Source organism: Corvus hawaiiensis, chromosome 3 (genome assembly GCF_020740725.1).
Source record: "Corvus hawaiiensis isolate bCorHaw1 chromosome 3, bCorHaw1.pri.cur, whole genome shotgun sequence".
Lineage (NCBI taxonomy): Eukaryota > Metazoa > Chordata > Aves > Passeriformes > Corvidae > Corvus > Corvus hawaiiensis.
The window spans coordinates 118,481,877-118,497,615 of record NC_063215.1 but is presented as its reverse complement, the minus strand read 5'-3'; the positions used below and the strand labels follow the sequence as shown (position 1 = coordinate 118,497,615).

The 15,739-nt window shown below is 44.5% G+C and overlaps 1 long non-coding RNA gene across 4 annotated transcripts in view; it reads right to left on the bottom strand.

The window, feature by feature from the left end:
- Window positions 1-14,711, bottom strand: part of LOC125322571 — a 117,601-nt gene extending 102,890 nt beyond the window's left edge. For all 4 annotated transcript variants that reach the window (XR_007202091.1, XR_007202094.1, XR_007202093.1 and 1 more), the window contains exon 1: window positions 14,577-14,711. This is a non-coding gene — a long non-coding RNA (uncharacterized LOC125322571). The remainder of the gene's footprint in view (window positions 1-14,576) is intronic.
- Between the last annotated feature and the right edge of the window lie 1,028 nt (window positions 14,712-15,739).

Here is a 15,739-nt window from a genome sequence, read left to right as displayed (position 1 = left end):
GTTCAGACCTCTTGGGTCTGCAAAACTGGGTTGGCATTCTCAGAAGAACAGACTCCCATAATAATTGCGGTCTTCTCTCATTTCTGATTGGGCTAAAAATTCCCTCAGAACAACTCTCACGGCACTTCCACATCCCTGGCCTGAAATTAAGCAAATTTCTCCTAATGAATACTCTGTTTGTTGATTTGGTGACACGTTTTCTGAGTCTGAAATATTATGAAATTCTTTAATTCTGCCCCTTCCCCCCCTCCCACCCCATTTTCTTCAATTAATTATTTGCAGGCTGTTTCCCTCCATAAAAGACATTCCTTTTCATAGGGACGTTTGGTGGGTAGCATGTTAGGAATGCCTTTCATTTAACCTATTTCCAAAATACTCCCTTAGCCCTGTGTGCAGTGCTAGCAGCAGATTTACCCATCCCCTCACACGATCATGGGAGAGCCACAGGGCACCATAAAGACTCAGTTGCTCCGAAATCAGGGCCAGGGAGTTTCCAAGGGTCTTTGAGGGGACCACAGCATCAGCCAGAGTACAGACACCCTCCAGCCCAGGACATCCCAGGGTTGGTTCCCTACATTTGCCTTAACTCCCTGCAGCTGGTACACACCAGCACCGATTTCCAGGGCTGTCTCTGCAAGGGAGCAGGACCTGGATGCAACATTTGAGATTGGTGTGAGCCATGCAGCTCTCCCAGCCCAGTGCCTGAGAGACCATCTTCTATTAAAATTATTTGTTGTGGCCTGAAATCCACAGTTCCTCCCCAAATCATAGTGTCCTCAGCACTCTTGGGTGACAGATAAACCCCAGTTGTCATCACTGTGCAGGACAAGCTTATCCTTGGCTGAAAACAAATGAGTTTGCTCTTTGCATACGAGGAAAAAACCCCACAACATGACACCACTTTCTGATCCAAGAGAGAATAAGCGGGACAACAAGCTCTGTGCTCTCCACCACATCTCAGGAAAGTTTTAGGGCATTGGGTTGTGGTCCAGTGCAAAGCCCAAGTAGCCAACAAGCAGCTTTTTGTGTGAGCTTGCACACTGAGAGCTCTGGAATGGGCAGAGCAGGGGGGCTAACCTTGGTTTAGATTCTCACTTCCCAGCATGATTTGTCCATCCCTACTCAAAAGCTCCATTATCTTTCAAGATTTCTTTTTTTGGGACATTTTTTCTTTCCCTACAGGATACCCTGATGCCACATCTGTAGCCCGAACCCTACAAACAGCCTCTCTTGCCCACAGCTCCTTGCTCTGCAGCAGTGACGCAAGGAGTGGCCCTTACATACAACATCACTGCCAGGAGCTCATCAGTTCTGATCTTGTAATTGTGCCTAATGATTGCTGAAAGGAACCAAAAAATCATCAGTGAACTTCGGCTTCCCCGGTAATTAATATTGTTATTACAGAATTGTTAATAATCATTAGACTCTGGCAATCAATGCAGCGTCAAAGACTTTGAGCATCTCCAGGAAGACAGAGCCTGCCCAACTCTGCTTCCATGGGTTACAGCTTTGGCCTTAATTTGACTGTACCTCTAATGCCTGCCCTGGGATGAGCCCAGAAAGGGCTCCTAATTGTTTGCAAGAAACTCTGCTTGATTCAGACAAATTCAGTCTCAAGACCATCTTTGTTTTGGGGACATGCTCCAAGGTCCTCAGAGAAATGTGCATGGATTTTGTGCATCCCAGCTGCCACCAGGGCAGCGCCCAGGCAGACGCTGCTTGGCCTCAACAATTTTCACACGAGCAGTGAAAAATTGAAAATATTCGTAAAGGCTGCTAAACCCAGCAGATTCACAATAGCATTGGCTGTATGCAAACAGGCCCACTGTTCCCTGTGTTTTGTTGAGTGCAATATATTTGGCATGCAAAAGCTGTGTCTTCAGGGAGTTGTTTTTTTTTTTTTTTTTTAAATAAGTAGTCTGGACGTATTGTAAGAGACAAAGTAATTAGCATTCACTCAGCCCAGCAGGGCAGCAATTTAAACTTTTACAAGGAGTCAAAGTTCAGGATGCTGCCCTGCCATCAACTTTCTACATACAGATGGGATACAGACTGGAATATCCAAATGTTTCAAGCTACTCTGCATTATTTGAAACTCCAGTAGACACATTACTGTGGGGAAATGGCTCAATCTGCTCCAGGATTTATTGCTATTGTATGTTCAGTATGGAGGTCCTGGAGGGTCAGAAAGAGCTGCTCTCAGTGCAAGTATTTCATACCATATTAAAAAAGTTTCTGACCATACCTTTAATCCTCAACATCATTACATCCTATTTTTAGGCAGACAGGCACATAAAAACACCCCACACAATGAATGGGTGTTCACACCCTACTCCCAATAATCCCACAGCGTGGGGAAAGGAGGGAGGCAAAGCACTCTGCCGCTCGCTTCTGTCCAAGAAAAGGCAACTTTGTTGTCATATAAAGCAAACGAATAGAAAAGTCAGCAGGAAAAAGAATAAGTGGCCTACTGCATTGGATTGATTTAAGAGTAAGTGCGTGTGCTGGAGAAATAGATTTTTTTTCTCCTCTTAGGCAGTCATTTTCACAAATGTATGAGGTGAGCACTGATTAAAGCTTGCCAAGAAAGAAGCATTTTCCCCCCCCCCCCCCTCTTTTTTCTGTTCATCCCACCCTTCTCTCCCCACCCCCACTCTGCCAGGCAGACCCTGATCTGTTTGGGGGCACTGGTGGGGAGGACAGGAATCTCTGCCCACCTTGGGGAAGGAAATCCAGTGCCCCAGGGCTCACAGGCATTCGGGAGGGGATGGGGAGACTGCAGCCGGTCAGAGGAGAGAAAAATACTCTGCCCCACTTACGGTAATTATTTGGGGCTTTCAGAGGGAAAACAGTAACAATTTTTTTTTCCTTGTTCCCCACCCCCAGGCTTTCACTTGTAAGAGCAGGTAAAACTGACTGGAAAGAGGAGATAAACGTCTACAAAAGGAATGTTTTTATACAATTCACACTCAGCAAAAGCAAAACAACTCGAGCAGGAAGGAAACCCGGGTACCACAGACATGAATATAACAACCAGGGTGAAAAACACTCTTGTCTAATTGCCCTGAAAAGTACTGTCATTATTCTGATGGCTTCACCTGCTTAAAAAAAAAAAAAAAAAAAAAAAAAAAAAAGGCTGGAAAACTTCACTCTGAGTTTTGGTGGCATCTTTGCAGCTCAGAAAAATAAATTCAAAGGCAAAAGCACAAGGAATCAGTACATCAAAATTTTAGGCCTCATGCAGGGATGAGCACTGATTCTGCTGATTCTGTGCATCCCCCACTTTATGCAAGTTTCAGATTCAGAATGGACTTGCTTTGTTTGCAAATAAAAGTATCATCTCCCAGGTTCTTGCTACTTCCTATTTGCCAAGCAAAACAGACTTTGAACAGGAACAGTTCAGCTCCTTCCCATCTCCAGAAAACCTCATAAAGGGTATCACCTTGTATATGGTATGTATAAAACTGGGGACAAACAACCCTCCACCTCCCCTTCAAGGACAGAGGGAATATTTGCCTTCTTAAATAAGGCAGCACAGGAACTTCTCTGAGTCAGTAATTCAGGCTGCCCTGAGAGCACTGGAGGAGATGGGGATGGCTGATCTGTGCTTTGCTTCAGAAACAAACCCTACAGCACTTCCTCCTCAAATGAGACTGACTCCTTCCCCCCAGCCCCAATGCAAATTTGCACTGGCTTAAGTCTAAAAAGTTTATTTCCTTTTCTTTGTTTTAAGCCTGCCAGATTTCTTCTCACAGGTGAAATACGACAGGAGAAGCAAGATAAGTTTTCCTAGACATTTATGGATTAGCCCAAACTCAGCAGAGAACAGATAATAATAAAAATTACTACTCACATAAGGTTTCCAGACTTTTTGCCTCCAAGAGGCCTGAAGAGTTTGGGTACCTGTCTGACTGCTGGTCTCCAGCACTTTTGGAAACCATACAAGACCGACACAATCTTGTCCAGTGAGGTCAACACCAGCAGCCCTATTAGGACCCATCACAGAGCCCTTAATCCCAGAGTCAAACTTAGCTAAAACTCAAATAATGCTTTTTTTCTTTGCCTTCAATAAGGCCCATTCCTATCATGCATTTAGACAAACTTTCTTACTGCTAAATGTTCTTTTTTTATGCCACAAGTGCATTTTCTAATTGAAAAGAGAGGTAACTTGTTTTAGTGTCACAGGCTTTAATTAAGCATAGTTTGTCTAGAATAGCTGCAGGGTTTATTTATTATTTATTAAAGCAAGGTTAGTTATTTATTGGGGAGGGGGAAGACACATCTGTGGCTGAAACTTCACGGAATGAACCAGACAGGCCATCACTCAAACTGCTTTAGGACATGAGTGGATCCCTATGAGGGTCATGAAAAAAATACTTCTTTTACTGATGTGTTACATAATGAGGATATTTTTGATACTTTCAAGTCTTCCTTGAAGCTGTGGTTGTTTCTGGTCACTATTCAAGGACAAGACATTGGGTTTAAGCAGGGGGGGGAGGGATAAAACAGGACTTTAGTTTGGACTTTACTGTAGGAGTGCTCCAACACCACTGAGACAGGCACTGCAAAAGGGGCTGGGGGCACAGCAGGGACAGGCTGCTCAAGCACCCCTCACTGACATTTTTCCTTCCCTCTGGCAGATCCAGCACCAGAAGTGAGGGTGAGTGCTGGTGCAAACAGACTGGTGTGCAGGGAGGAATCCTCTGGGAAGTGGCAGGACACACTGCAGACCAGCTCCTGCTGCAGGGAGAAGCTCCTCTGTTTAACAGCTGTTTGGGGACAGGAGCCTGTAAACCCAATGAGGGGCCCAGAAAGCCATGTTAAGGCATTTTTTTTGCCCTTTTTTTTTTTTTTTTTAATTAAAAGAGCTTTAACTTTCCCCTCACCACTTCTGGGCTGAATTGGTTTGATCCAGAGAAGTAGTTATGCATAAGAGCAACCACTTTATATTGAATTAGGGGATTTCTCATGCAACACATCTCACCAATTACAAGGCACAGATGCAATTCTATGATTTATAATACATTATACTGTTAAGTAATATAACATTATAGATACAATTTGTACCTACCTCTCCATGGATTAGAGAGGTGGCACGTGAAGAGTGGATCATTAAACAGCAGTGCAAGGCCAGGGGCCAAGCACTTCTGTTTAACAAGCTGCTCCAAGTACCACCCCTCTAATCCATGGAGAGAGAGAATAAATCGTTCCTGTACCTTGTTCTAAATCAGGTTCTTTGGGTGTGTTTTGGGGGGTTTGTATTAGAATAATAATAGTAATAAGAAGAATTTCTGTTTAGGAGTATCGCTTTCTGGGGCTGAACTAGTTTAAACTGAAGGAGCTTTTGTTCTAGAAAAGGTCTGGAATTCGTAATCTGGCTGGATTTGAGGGCAGTATGGGGGGAGAGGGAAACGACTCCCAGGCCATCCGTGGCAGAAGCAGCCCCACCCTCCCAGTTCGATGGCACATCTGGAAAGGACAACCAGCTGCAGGCTGCCCCAAGCGAGCAGGAGCTTGGCTACATCCTTGCTCCATCCGGCGGGAATGTCCCGGGAGCCCTCAGCAGCCCATTAGCACCCAGCGCGCAGGGCTCAAACGCCCCCAGCAAGGCTCTGGGCGACTCCAGTGCCTTCATGGGTGGGGACACCACGTTTCCAAGGCTGGCATTCCCCAGCTCTGAGCAACCCTGCGGCCATTCCCATGCGAACATTAAGGAGCAGCCGCGGCTCAGCACGCCGAGGTCTTTGGGAGGACAGAGTTGACACGGTGGTATTTCAAGGCATCGATGGCCACATGTAGCAGCTGAAGGTGAGCTCTTTGACCTCCATCTCTTGTGTTTATATTACCTCTCCAGGGTCAATAAATGCAGATACGAACACCAGGCTCGACAGACAATGGGCTGCTTTATAACGCTGGCACCGGGATTAGGGTTCCATGACTGGCTCCCAGGTTTATTAAACTCCATTACTATCCCCTTAACGATGACAACACCTTTCCATAACAGTACAGTTGCTTGGCTCCCGAGGAGGGCAGCACAATGAGGGAGCCCGAAGATATAGGGACACTGTTAGGCTGCCTTATAGCCCCTAACTCATCATGTGACAAGGCATTGATTTCTATTGACAATTTCATTGTAATGTCAGAACATAACCTGAATTCATCTTTCATCTACTTTAAAAGTAAACAATGGCTCTTGGAACGGGGGGGGGGGGGGGGGGGGGGGGGGGGACGGGGGGGAAGGAGAGTGCTTAAAAATAACAAAAAGAATAAAAAGAATTTTTATTCCAGCTTTTCCTCAAAAAAACCAAACAGAGAACCAAGACTGCTCGGCAGCTACATGGAGCAGGGCAAACTATTAATAGAAAACACATTATTTGACAAATTTTATAATTTTATCACTGCTTCAATTTGCAAATTATTCACAAATCTGCTGCCACTCATTCAATTCTGTTCAATTTATGAAACTATATTAAATTAGCATTATTCCACAGAAACTATTTCCAGCCTCCAAAAAAAATTCCAGGTGATATTTACAGTATTTGCTGACAATTCACCATCACCTCAGCCATGGTAAGGTGCCATTACTGCCCTTCAGCTTAACAACCTGGGAAATAAACAGGGATTGGGGGGATCCTCCGTTCAGGCTTTCCACACTATGTTGGAAAGAGGAGATAAAAAGGGAAGGCTGGCAGGGCTTGGCGTTGGCACCACATTACATTTCTATTAATAAAGAACAGCAATCAGCTCTGAAATTAATGTGGATCTGTTATCTCCTCACACACACAAAGAATTCGTGTCTAATGTGTTCACATGGACCACAGTGCAAACAATGGGGCCAAACCACTCGTTTTTCTGTTTCATTACCTCTGTGCCTTGGCTCTGGTCTGGTTTTGTGTGTTTTTTCCTCAGAAAAGCATGTGCAGACATGTAGGATAAAGATCTGCCAGCGTGGTCCCTCTCTGTGTTTCTAGAGACTACACAGATGTATTTCATACGCCTCCAAAATGCAAATTGAAATCTGCTAATTTCTATGTTTTGGCCACCTGTTGCACTTTACCACTCCTGTTTAATAGACACATGGTGCAGATTAAAAGTTTTACTGGACTTAAGGCTAAGACACTTCCAAAGTGCTCCACAGATATCAGACACACTTGGCAGATGGGAACACTGAGGTACGAATTTCCACACTATGGTGAAAGAGACCCTGGAGCCTTAGGAAAAGTGAAATAAAATAATGAAAATACACCTCTTCATTTCAGTTTCACAGGATTCAAATGATGTACAAAAATTCCCTAAGCAATTTTCCCGCAGCACAGCTCCCTAATGAGGCTGGGGAAGCAGCTTCACTCCACACTCCCACAAATAGCTAGTCAGGATGAGCAGAAGAGGTAAATTCAGTCTTTCAGGGTGGAAATCATGCTACAGATGCCAAACTGCTGGTCATGGCTCAGCCATCAGCCAACCACTTTTTCCGGTGGTAGACCATCCCATGACTCAATCCTAATTTTGAGACATTTGTTTGGGGTATTTGCTTTTTCACCAATGGTTACTTGGGGTATTGTTTCAAGTTATGTTCAAGTAGTCCCATACTGAATAAACAGTAAGAAAACCATCTAAAATTACTACTTCTCCTATAAAGTTTGGGCATAAATAGGATCTCAAGGTATTTCACTATATTGTCTCGGGCAATGGGAAAGCAGGAGTCAGAAATGCTTTGTAAGCCTAGAGAAAAATAAAGTAAAATGAATAGCCATTACAAAAGGAGTCAGCGAACCCAGCACCTGAGGGTGCTGATAGGGAATTTGCATTCCTTTTAAAGCATTATCCCATGCATTGTCTCTGTTGTGTGTTCCAGGGACACTGTCTCTCCAGCTGTGACCCATCTGAGCCACTCCTGAGGAAAAGATAGAGTCATCCTGGGATATTGTCACATCCATCTCCCACAGGAGAAGAGACCTGACAATGCCTGGGACATCTTGGCAAGAAGAAGCAACAAAGAGCAGCCAGGAAGGGAAGCAGGGAAGAAATGCATCTCCCAGCAGGGAAGAGATGAATCTTGATAGACTCCCCCTCTCACTCGTCTCCAACCTCCGGGCCCAGCTGGACTCAGCATCCCAACTGCTCTCCCCACGAGGACAGGGGACGTGGGAAGCGCGCGGCTGGCAACGCACCCGCCAGGCTCCGAGGGATCCGAGAACACCCTCAGGTTCACAGGCACCCGGAGTTTGCCAAATCATTTCAGCTCATCTCTAATTGTCAGCGATCTCTATTAGCTCAGTAGTGTGGCTTTGACATAAGGATGAACAGAAGGGTTGTTACTGGCTAGTGAGAGGAGAGGAGCTTCTGGTCCAAGGAAGAAAAGCATCTTCCATGGCAGAAGGAAAAAATCTTTTTTCCCTTCCCACATAGGCTAAACTATATCAAAGGCTAACAGACAAAAGACAAAGGGACCATGCAATGGATGTCCATCAGCCTAAATTTCCCCTAATATCATACTAAAAAAAAGGAAAAAAGAAAAAAAAAAAAGGGCTTTGTGGCTTGCTTCTCAGTATTAAACAATAAGAGATCTTTTTTATAATTGTCTCCAAGAGGAAAAAACAATAGAAAGGAAAATAGGACTACGTGCACCAATCCCAGTACAGCACTACTCCATTTGAGTCCTCAGCTCCAGGAGGTGGCTGGTTTGGCAGGGACAGCTCCTTCTCCAGAACACTTGCCTCTCAAATGACTGGTCCCCAATACCCAGAGCCATGGTGCAACTCTCCCCATGCCAGCTGAAGCTAAAAATTTATGTGGATGGAAAGAAAAGGGAGAAGGGAAAGAAGAGTATTGACTACACTGAGACCGCATTTTCTCAGATTACGCCAAAATTCTGATCTTTCCATATTATTTCCCTGAACAACAGCCCAAGTTAATAGGACCTAAAAATACCCCAAACACATTTTTGGTTTTGCAAACAGTGTTTCATTCATGCATGTCTGCCTGGTGATGCATCGTTACAATTGTAATGAGATAGCTGCCAGCCCTGGAAGGGTGTATTGCTCCCTGCACTTGGAATGCTAAAGAGGGACTGAAGCCATAGAGGAGGTTAAAATGGGTTTCACTATATAGAAATGAGAGAGAAGTTAAGTAAGGCCTGGAGCTAGAAGTTACCTGAGCTTCTCAAATAGTCCAGAGCCACAACCACTTCTGCTTTACACTTCAATTTTTGCCCCATACAAACAGCAAAAGCATCACTTAGATCCCAGGAGCAGCCTCAGCTATGTGTTGGATCCTGGTATGGAATCAGGCAGTCAGGTGGCACCTACACCCCCTCACGGTGGCTGGGGATGAGATGTACCACAAACAGGGAACATAAAGCAGCCCTAAATTAAAGTGCTTCCAACACAATGCAATTACACTACATAATGTTTACTTATCTTATATACACTCAGAGGGAAGATAAATGTCTAGTAAAAACCACAATCCACTATTAAACAGCTATAAAATACTTCGCTGTCTTCCCATTTCAAAAGCTCCCATAGTATAAATAGTGGTCAAAAGTTCAGTGAACTGTCTTGTAGTCTGGTGCTCCATTCAAACCATGCTATTTCCAGAGAGTCTCCTGACACCGTATCTAATTTCCAAAATGAATATGCTTTAATTTTCCTTCTTCATGCATTGTGCTTTTTCCTCATTTAAAACAGCAACAGCCTCTGGCAGTAAAGGACATCACATTTCTGTGTGAGATGAAGCTTTTTTCCCCCGATATGCGGGAGAATGGCATGGGTCAAGGGAGAAAAAAAGTATGCAAAAAACATCACACCCCACTGACCCCAGTATATTTTACATTACAATTTTGCCATTTCCAATATAGGTTCATTTTGCAGTGGACCATATCAGCCATATTTCAGGATTTACACAAAAAAAAAAAAAAAAAAAAAATCAGTACCTGGAGCATTGTCTGCATAGGTCTGTCCTAATGCAATATATGGATTGTCTTATTAATGTGTAGTGTAGCTTGCAGAGAAAACACAGGCATGCAGGGAATACTTACGCATGCCAGGGAGGCAGCACAGGTGTTCTGTTGGGGATGTGCATATACATTCAATTATCTCTGCAGGTAATACACAAGTGCATTTTGATGGCTTAAAACCCAGCCTGCCGCACACTGCGGGTGAATCCCCTGGAATCAGGGGGGTTTTCCACATGAGATTTCCTGCCCTGAGCCATTTAAGTCCCCAAAACGGACATGGCAAAGGTTTACCCATTTAAGCTGAGGCTGCCATGCTTTCAGTGGGCAGCAAAAGGAGCTTTATCCCCTGGCAGATATTACAAGCCTTCCTTCCACCTATAGCACAGGCAGAGATAATTAATTAATCCACAGCCTGATTAGAAAGGCCCATAAGGTTCTGGAAGCTCCTCAGGACTTCACCCTTTTGCCTTAAGTGTTTCAACGAGGCCCAGCTGTACCTCGTTAACACTGCCCAGGTTCTCTGAAACTCTGGCAGCTGAGAAAAAAGATGCACCTTTTGTTCTCCCAACCCTCCTCCAAGACCAGGGAAAGGATGAAGGGGAAGCTTGGGGCAATCCCTGTTTTAACCAGGGCTAAAATCCCCACACTCAGTAGGAGAATTGCCTGACTAAAGGCCATAACAATTCTGACTTCACAAACTGCAAAGACAATAATGCTCATAGAACTGGCATATCTGACCATTACCAACAAAATAATCATGTGCTATTTTGACAGAAAATCAAATAAGTCTGACTTAAAAAGTACCAATTCCCATAAAATCCTGCTGCTCTCCACAGATGACCACCTAGGAGAAGGCTCACAAGGGAAGCAATACATGTATACAGGTGTCTAAAAGGTTAAACATGCCAACAAAGCAGAACCATGGAACTGGGGGTAAATATAGATGAGGAAAGGGTTTAAAAGGTTAAAAAAAATCAGGCTTTCACCACAGAAAGACAAAATCATCACCTTTCACATCAAGCAGCTACTCCACCTTGCAACCACCACAGAAAGGAGCAAGTTCAGGTCCTACAACCTGCTCGTCACCTCAAACAAACCTGCTACAAAGCTGTAAGACTTTAGGAATAACAGAAAGATTTACCTGAAGCTCAGGGTAGCCCAAGGAGCTGGAAGGAGTTACTCTAAGGGAGCAGCACACAGTAAAACTACCTGCACCAGAAGCTGAGACTAAAACCATGTTCCACAGGTGTTTGGGATAACGCACTGATTAACTCCCTGGAGCTCATTGGCTGTAACTGCCCCAAGTCCACACCCTGCCAGGAGCCTTGACTCAGCCCACCCTAAATTCTGGTGTGGGTGTGCTTTCAGGGTAGATAAAGCTGCTTTGGGTCATTTCAAAGTCCTGGCCAGGGCACTGATGAAAAAGGCTTCCTTTAATGGGAGGCAGCTGGGAGCCTTGGGATCCTGGGGAGGGAGGTGGGGACAGCCTGCTGAAAATGACCATAAATGCAATTGCAAGAGCAGCACTTTTTTGTGTTATTTTAAACAGAAAGGGTAAAACATGCAATATTTTTTTCAGGTGTTAGCACTCTTAAATGTCACAGAGAAGCATCCTGTTGCCTGGCAAGTTGTGGACTCGGGGCTCAACAGGTTTGCTTGCTTATTGTCAGCATTTACCTGAACTGGTTTTTAATAAAAGCTTTTGAAGCAAGAAAATCTCCTGCCTGAGACGAGGCGCTGGGAGCCGGAGTGGAGGCCCCTGAGAGTTGCTGAGCTACTTAGTGGCAGTCAGTTGCATCCCTGATATATCCCGTGCCTTCATAATTGCAAATCCCCTCGGTGCTGCTCTGCACAGGACCAGCTTTCCTGTCAGCAGTTATTGGATGGGAACTGACACTGGTGTTTACACGTCTACGGTCCCAAGAATTTCCCTATCTGCCTGGCAAACGCTGCTGTGCTTCAAGTGGCCAGTTTGAGCCAGCTAGATGCGGTGGAGGGCAGAACTTGGACCTTTCTCTATTCATCCAGGGCTTTGAACTTATCAAAATGAACCTTCATTTCACATAATAATAATAATAATAATAATAATAATAATGTTGTTTCCTTTGGCTTCAGAGCACCAGTTCCATCAAGGTACTGACTATTGAAGGTTCAACTGCTAATGGCAAGCTATTTTGAAAAGGGAAAAGTCTGGAGGCAAATTATGAGGGAAAGAACAGATATTAATCATTTTTAAAGTCATTCAGTCTCAGGCATTATTTTCCTTTCTTTCATTATTCATGATGAGTTTTTTTGCTTCAAGGCCAAGTGAATTCACAGGGCCTGACCCATCCAAACATAACCACGACTCTGAACAATGCAGCCCAGCTGAGTCTATAGATAAAAAAAAAAAAGAGCCCAAATGGAAAGAATGAAAAAGAAGATAATTTTCAACAGTGGATTTAAACAAACACATGGATGTATAACCCTCCTGCTGATGAGTTCATTGCCCAGTACCCTGTCCACTGTGTTGCCATCCCATCCACTCTGGTAAGGGATTTGTGGAATGGAAGTGCCAACAAGGAACTCATCCCATTTGCTGTTTCTCTGCCCCTACCTCCCTGGCCTCTAAAGCCATCTCGGTGGTGTCCCGCTGCTTTCAGCCTAGGGAAGACCTCTCACCTTTTCTTTTTTAGCTTAATGCCAGAGCTAATGGAAACTCAGTAGTTTCACTTGTAACTTGGATAACCTGCACAGCTTTTTGTAGCTGCAGGGCACAAGCAGACCCTGGAAGAATTGAGCCTAGAGCCATTTACAGCTCTCTCTATTGAGAAATTGAAGAGCTTGGAGGAAAAAATCTCAGTGCAGAGGAGGTTTTTTTTCCCCCCAAAGCTCCCTTGGGGAAGGTTTTCCCACGCTGGGTGTGCACAGCACTGGGGCTGCTGCAGGGAGACTCACACATTCGGACACAGAGAGACACCACATTTGTGGCAGCTTCCTCCTGCCAGAGAACGAGGGAGCCAGAAAGAAGCTTTCAGGGCAGAAGCAATGACGATTCCTAGACCTGTGTTCTCCTCCTCCAGTAATTCTCAGCATCCCCAGGTAGCCCCATGTATTGAAGGAAAACGGCAATTCAGAGTTCCCTTTGCTTCAGGGCAAAATAACCCAACAACATTACTTTGGTTTATCTATATTTGTAACCATGTTCCTTGGAAGAAAGGAGTTTGCTGTGGAGTATCTCTGGCAACCTTGAAGGCAACTGATGTACTTTTCCCACTCTGGAATAAACTCAGCAACATGAATCCTGCCTCAGACTCCACAGATGTGTGCATCTGCAGAAGACACTGTTAATAATTAATATAATTGTACAACCCCCTAGATATAAAAATACACAGTCAGAGCCTCACATTTTGCCTGCTTCTCTGTAACAAATACCCAAACTGAAACAAATTTAACAAGATACATTACACAAGTCTGCAGACAGAAGTTGTATGAAAATTTTAACTCTCTTCAGCAAGAAAGCACTTCTATTTCCAGTAACGCTGGCAGCATATACTGTAGCTAGGCAGCCGCATTTATTTTCAATTATCATTTTTGCCTTTTTATACAGCATAATGAAATGCCTGGTAAATTATACATTTTTGTAAAACACAAACTTGTCTCTTTATTTGCAGCTCAAGTCTTGCAATATCGTTTTGTCTGCATTAGTTCTAGCTCTTTATGAGAGGCCAATTACTTTTCTTAGCTGTTAACATGTAGAGTGTGATATGTTACTTGCCAGTCCTGGCTGCGACACAGCCTGCTGCAAAATGACCATGGCTAAGGCTCAGACCTTCGGAGAAAAGGGGGAAAACTCCCAGCATTCTGCTTGCTAAAACATCGTCCGTACTTGTTTGCCCCAGCTTCGATACCTAAGATTTTCAACCCACACCCCCTGCTAAACAAAAGCATATTTTTTAGGGGGGGGGGAAGCATATAGCTGCTTCCCCCAGTCTCCCTTTAGAAAGATGCTTTCCTGGCAGATGGATCTCAATATGCCGTCTCCCAAATCTTAAGCAACTCTGAAAATACAAAGTTCACTTATACCAATGGGCCATATATATCTACACCTCTCGATTCCCTGTCTCTTTAACTGGCACTTTGAACTAGTGAGCACCTCTATAATCTTGCCCCATTATCATCCTAATAGCACCTCCCGATATTCATAAATGTCTAGCAAGACTTTCAGCTATTTGGTGTGAAGAAGAAATATCCAGCTAAATTGAGAAGATTACCACATCACCACATAAATCAGTGACAGGCCGCGTGTTATTACAGTTGATTTTTGTTGACAGTTGGCTGTAGGCAGTTGTGTTTCAAATGCCTTTTTTCTCTGGGAAATTAAACAAAATTCCATGCACAATGCAGCCCTCCAGTTCAAAAACTGTAAATCCAAAATTAGCATTTCATACTTTAAAAGGTAGCACAGCACAATTTTCCATTGAAAGGTCTGTACAGTTGTCACAAACGGGTGCTTCACACATGACACTAATGCTACCGATGCCTTTTAAGAAAGCCACCTTTCTCTGATATTATTTTCTTCTCCTCATAATCTGCATACACTATAGTTCATCCCTACGGAAAAGAAAGAGAGCTCACTTACTTATCTCTCATATGGGAGCATTATGCTTTCAGCAATTCAGACAGATAGGCTGGGTGGGAGGGGGGCGCGTTGCCGAATCCTCCGCGATAAGAGGGAAGGAATTGTGGCCAGTGAAAGGTTAATCTTCCCTCTCCAAGTCCCTCCTTCTGTCTTGGCATAACCTGGAGAGCAAAGAAAATGCAAGACTTACAAAGTGGAAAGACACACCGGCACTAAACTGTTCGTGCTGCATCGTGTGGCACTTCACACACAGGGCCACGCGTGACCTAATTAACAAAAAGCCGTCGCTAAAAGTCAGGGAAGCAGCTTGGGTGACACCAGAGAGGACCAGAACTTGCGAAGGAGTGTCTGCTTCCAGCAGCTGCTGATCTGCCAGTTTTGGCTCAGATAGCACCCGCTGCTAAGCCAATTTTTAGGGACTCTGGTGTGTCAGCAAGTTGATCAAGCAGCAGTAGTTGAGACAGAGCGCCTTCCCCTTCCCCAGGCGGATCCTGGGGGCAGTGGCTTTGTCTTGGGCAATAGCTTGGAGAAATCACCACCACAAGAAGTTCACATTTTTGGCTATGTTTACACACACACACATATATATAACACTGGGAATTGAAGCAGAGAACTGCTCTGCCTACTCCTGGGCACGGGGACAGACATGTAATGTGGTTTGTCAGCCAAAAGATGTTACATGTGTTTTCACACAAACACTTTGCTGGCAGCTCGCTGGCTTCTGGCCACACAGTCCAACATCCCCTGGTCAGAACTGCTGGCCTGAAAACCAGATCACCAGCCAACTGCATCTGGTTCATCTTCCCCCAGCGTTCAAGGACAGAGGTGTGAGGCCACAGGGATGATGGCCTGTGTGAAGGATCACCCCTTCTTCTGGCCCTGTCCTCAGAGGGGAGCCAAGGATGGAGAGTCCACCTGGTGATCTCTGATCTGGGTAATCCCGCTGCTTGTCACTGAGAGGGAAGTGTGTTCATAGTAGCCAGCGCCAGTAAAATTAAGTATTTCAGTCAATATTGAGATGGTTTAATCTGAATTCACCATCAGGCATTTTAAACAGCTGCCTCACTCTCACTTGCTCATGGCTGGGTCAAGATTTAGTTTTTACAGCCTGTGCCAAACCTTTCCCTGGTGTAACTCTGCTGACAGAACAGGATAAGATGTCC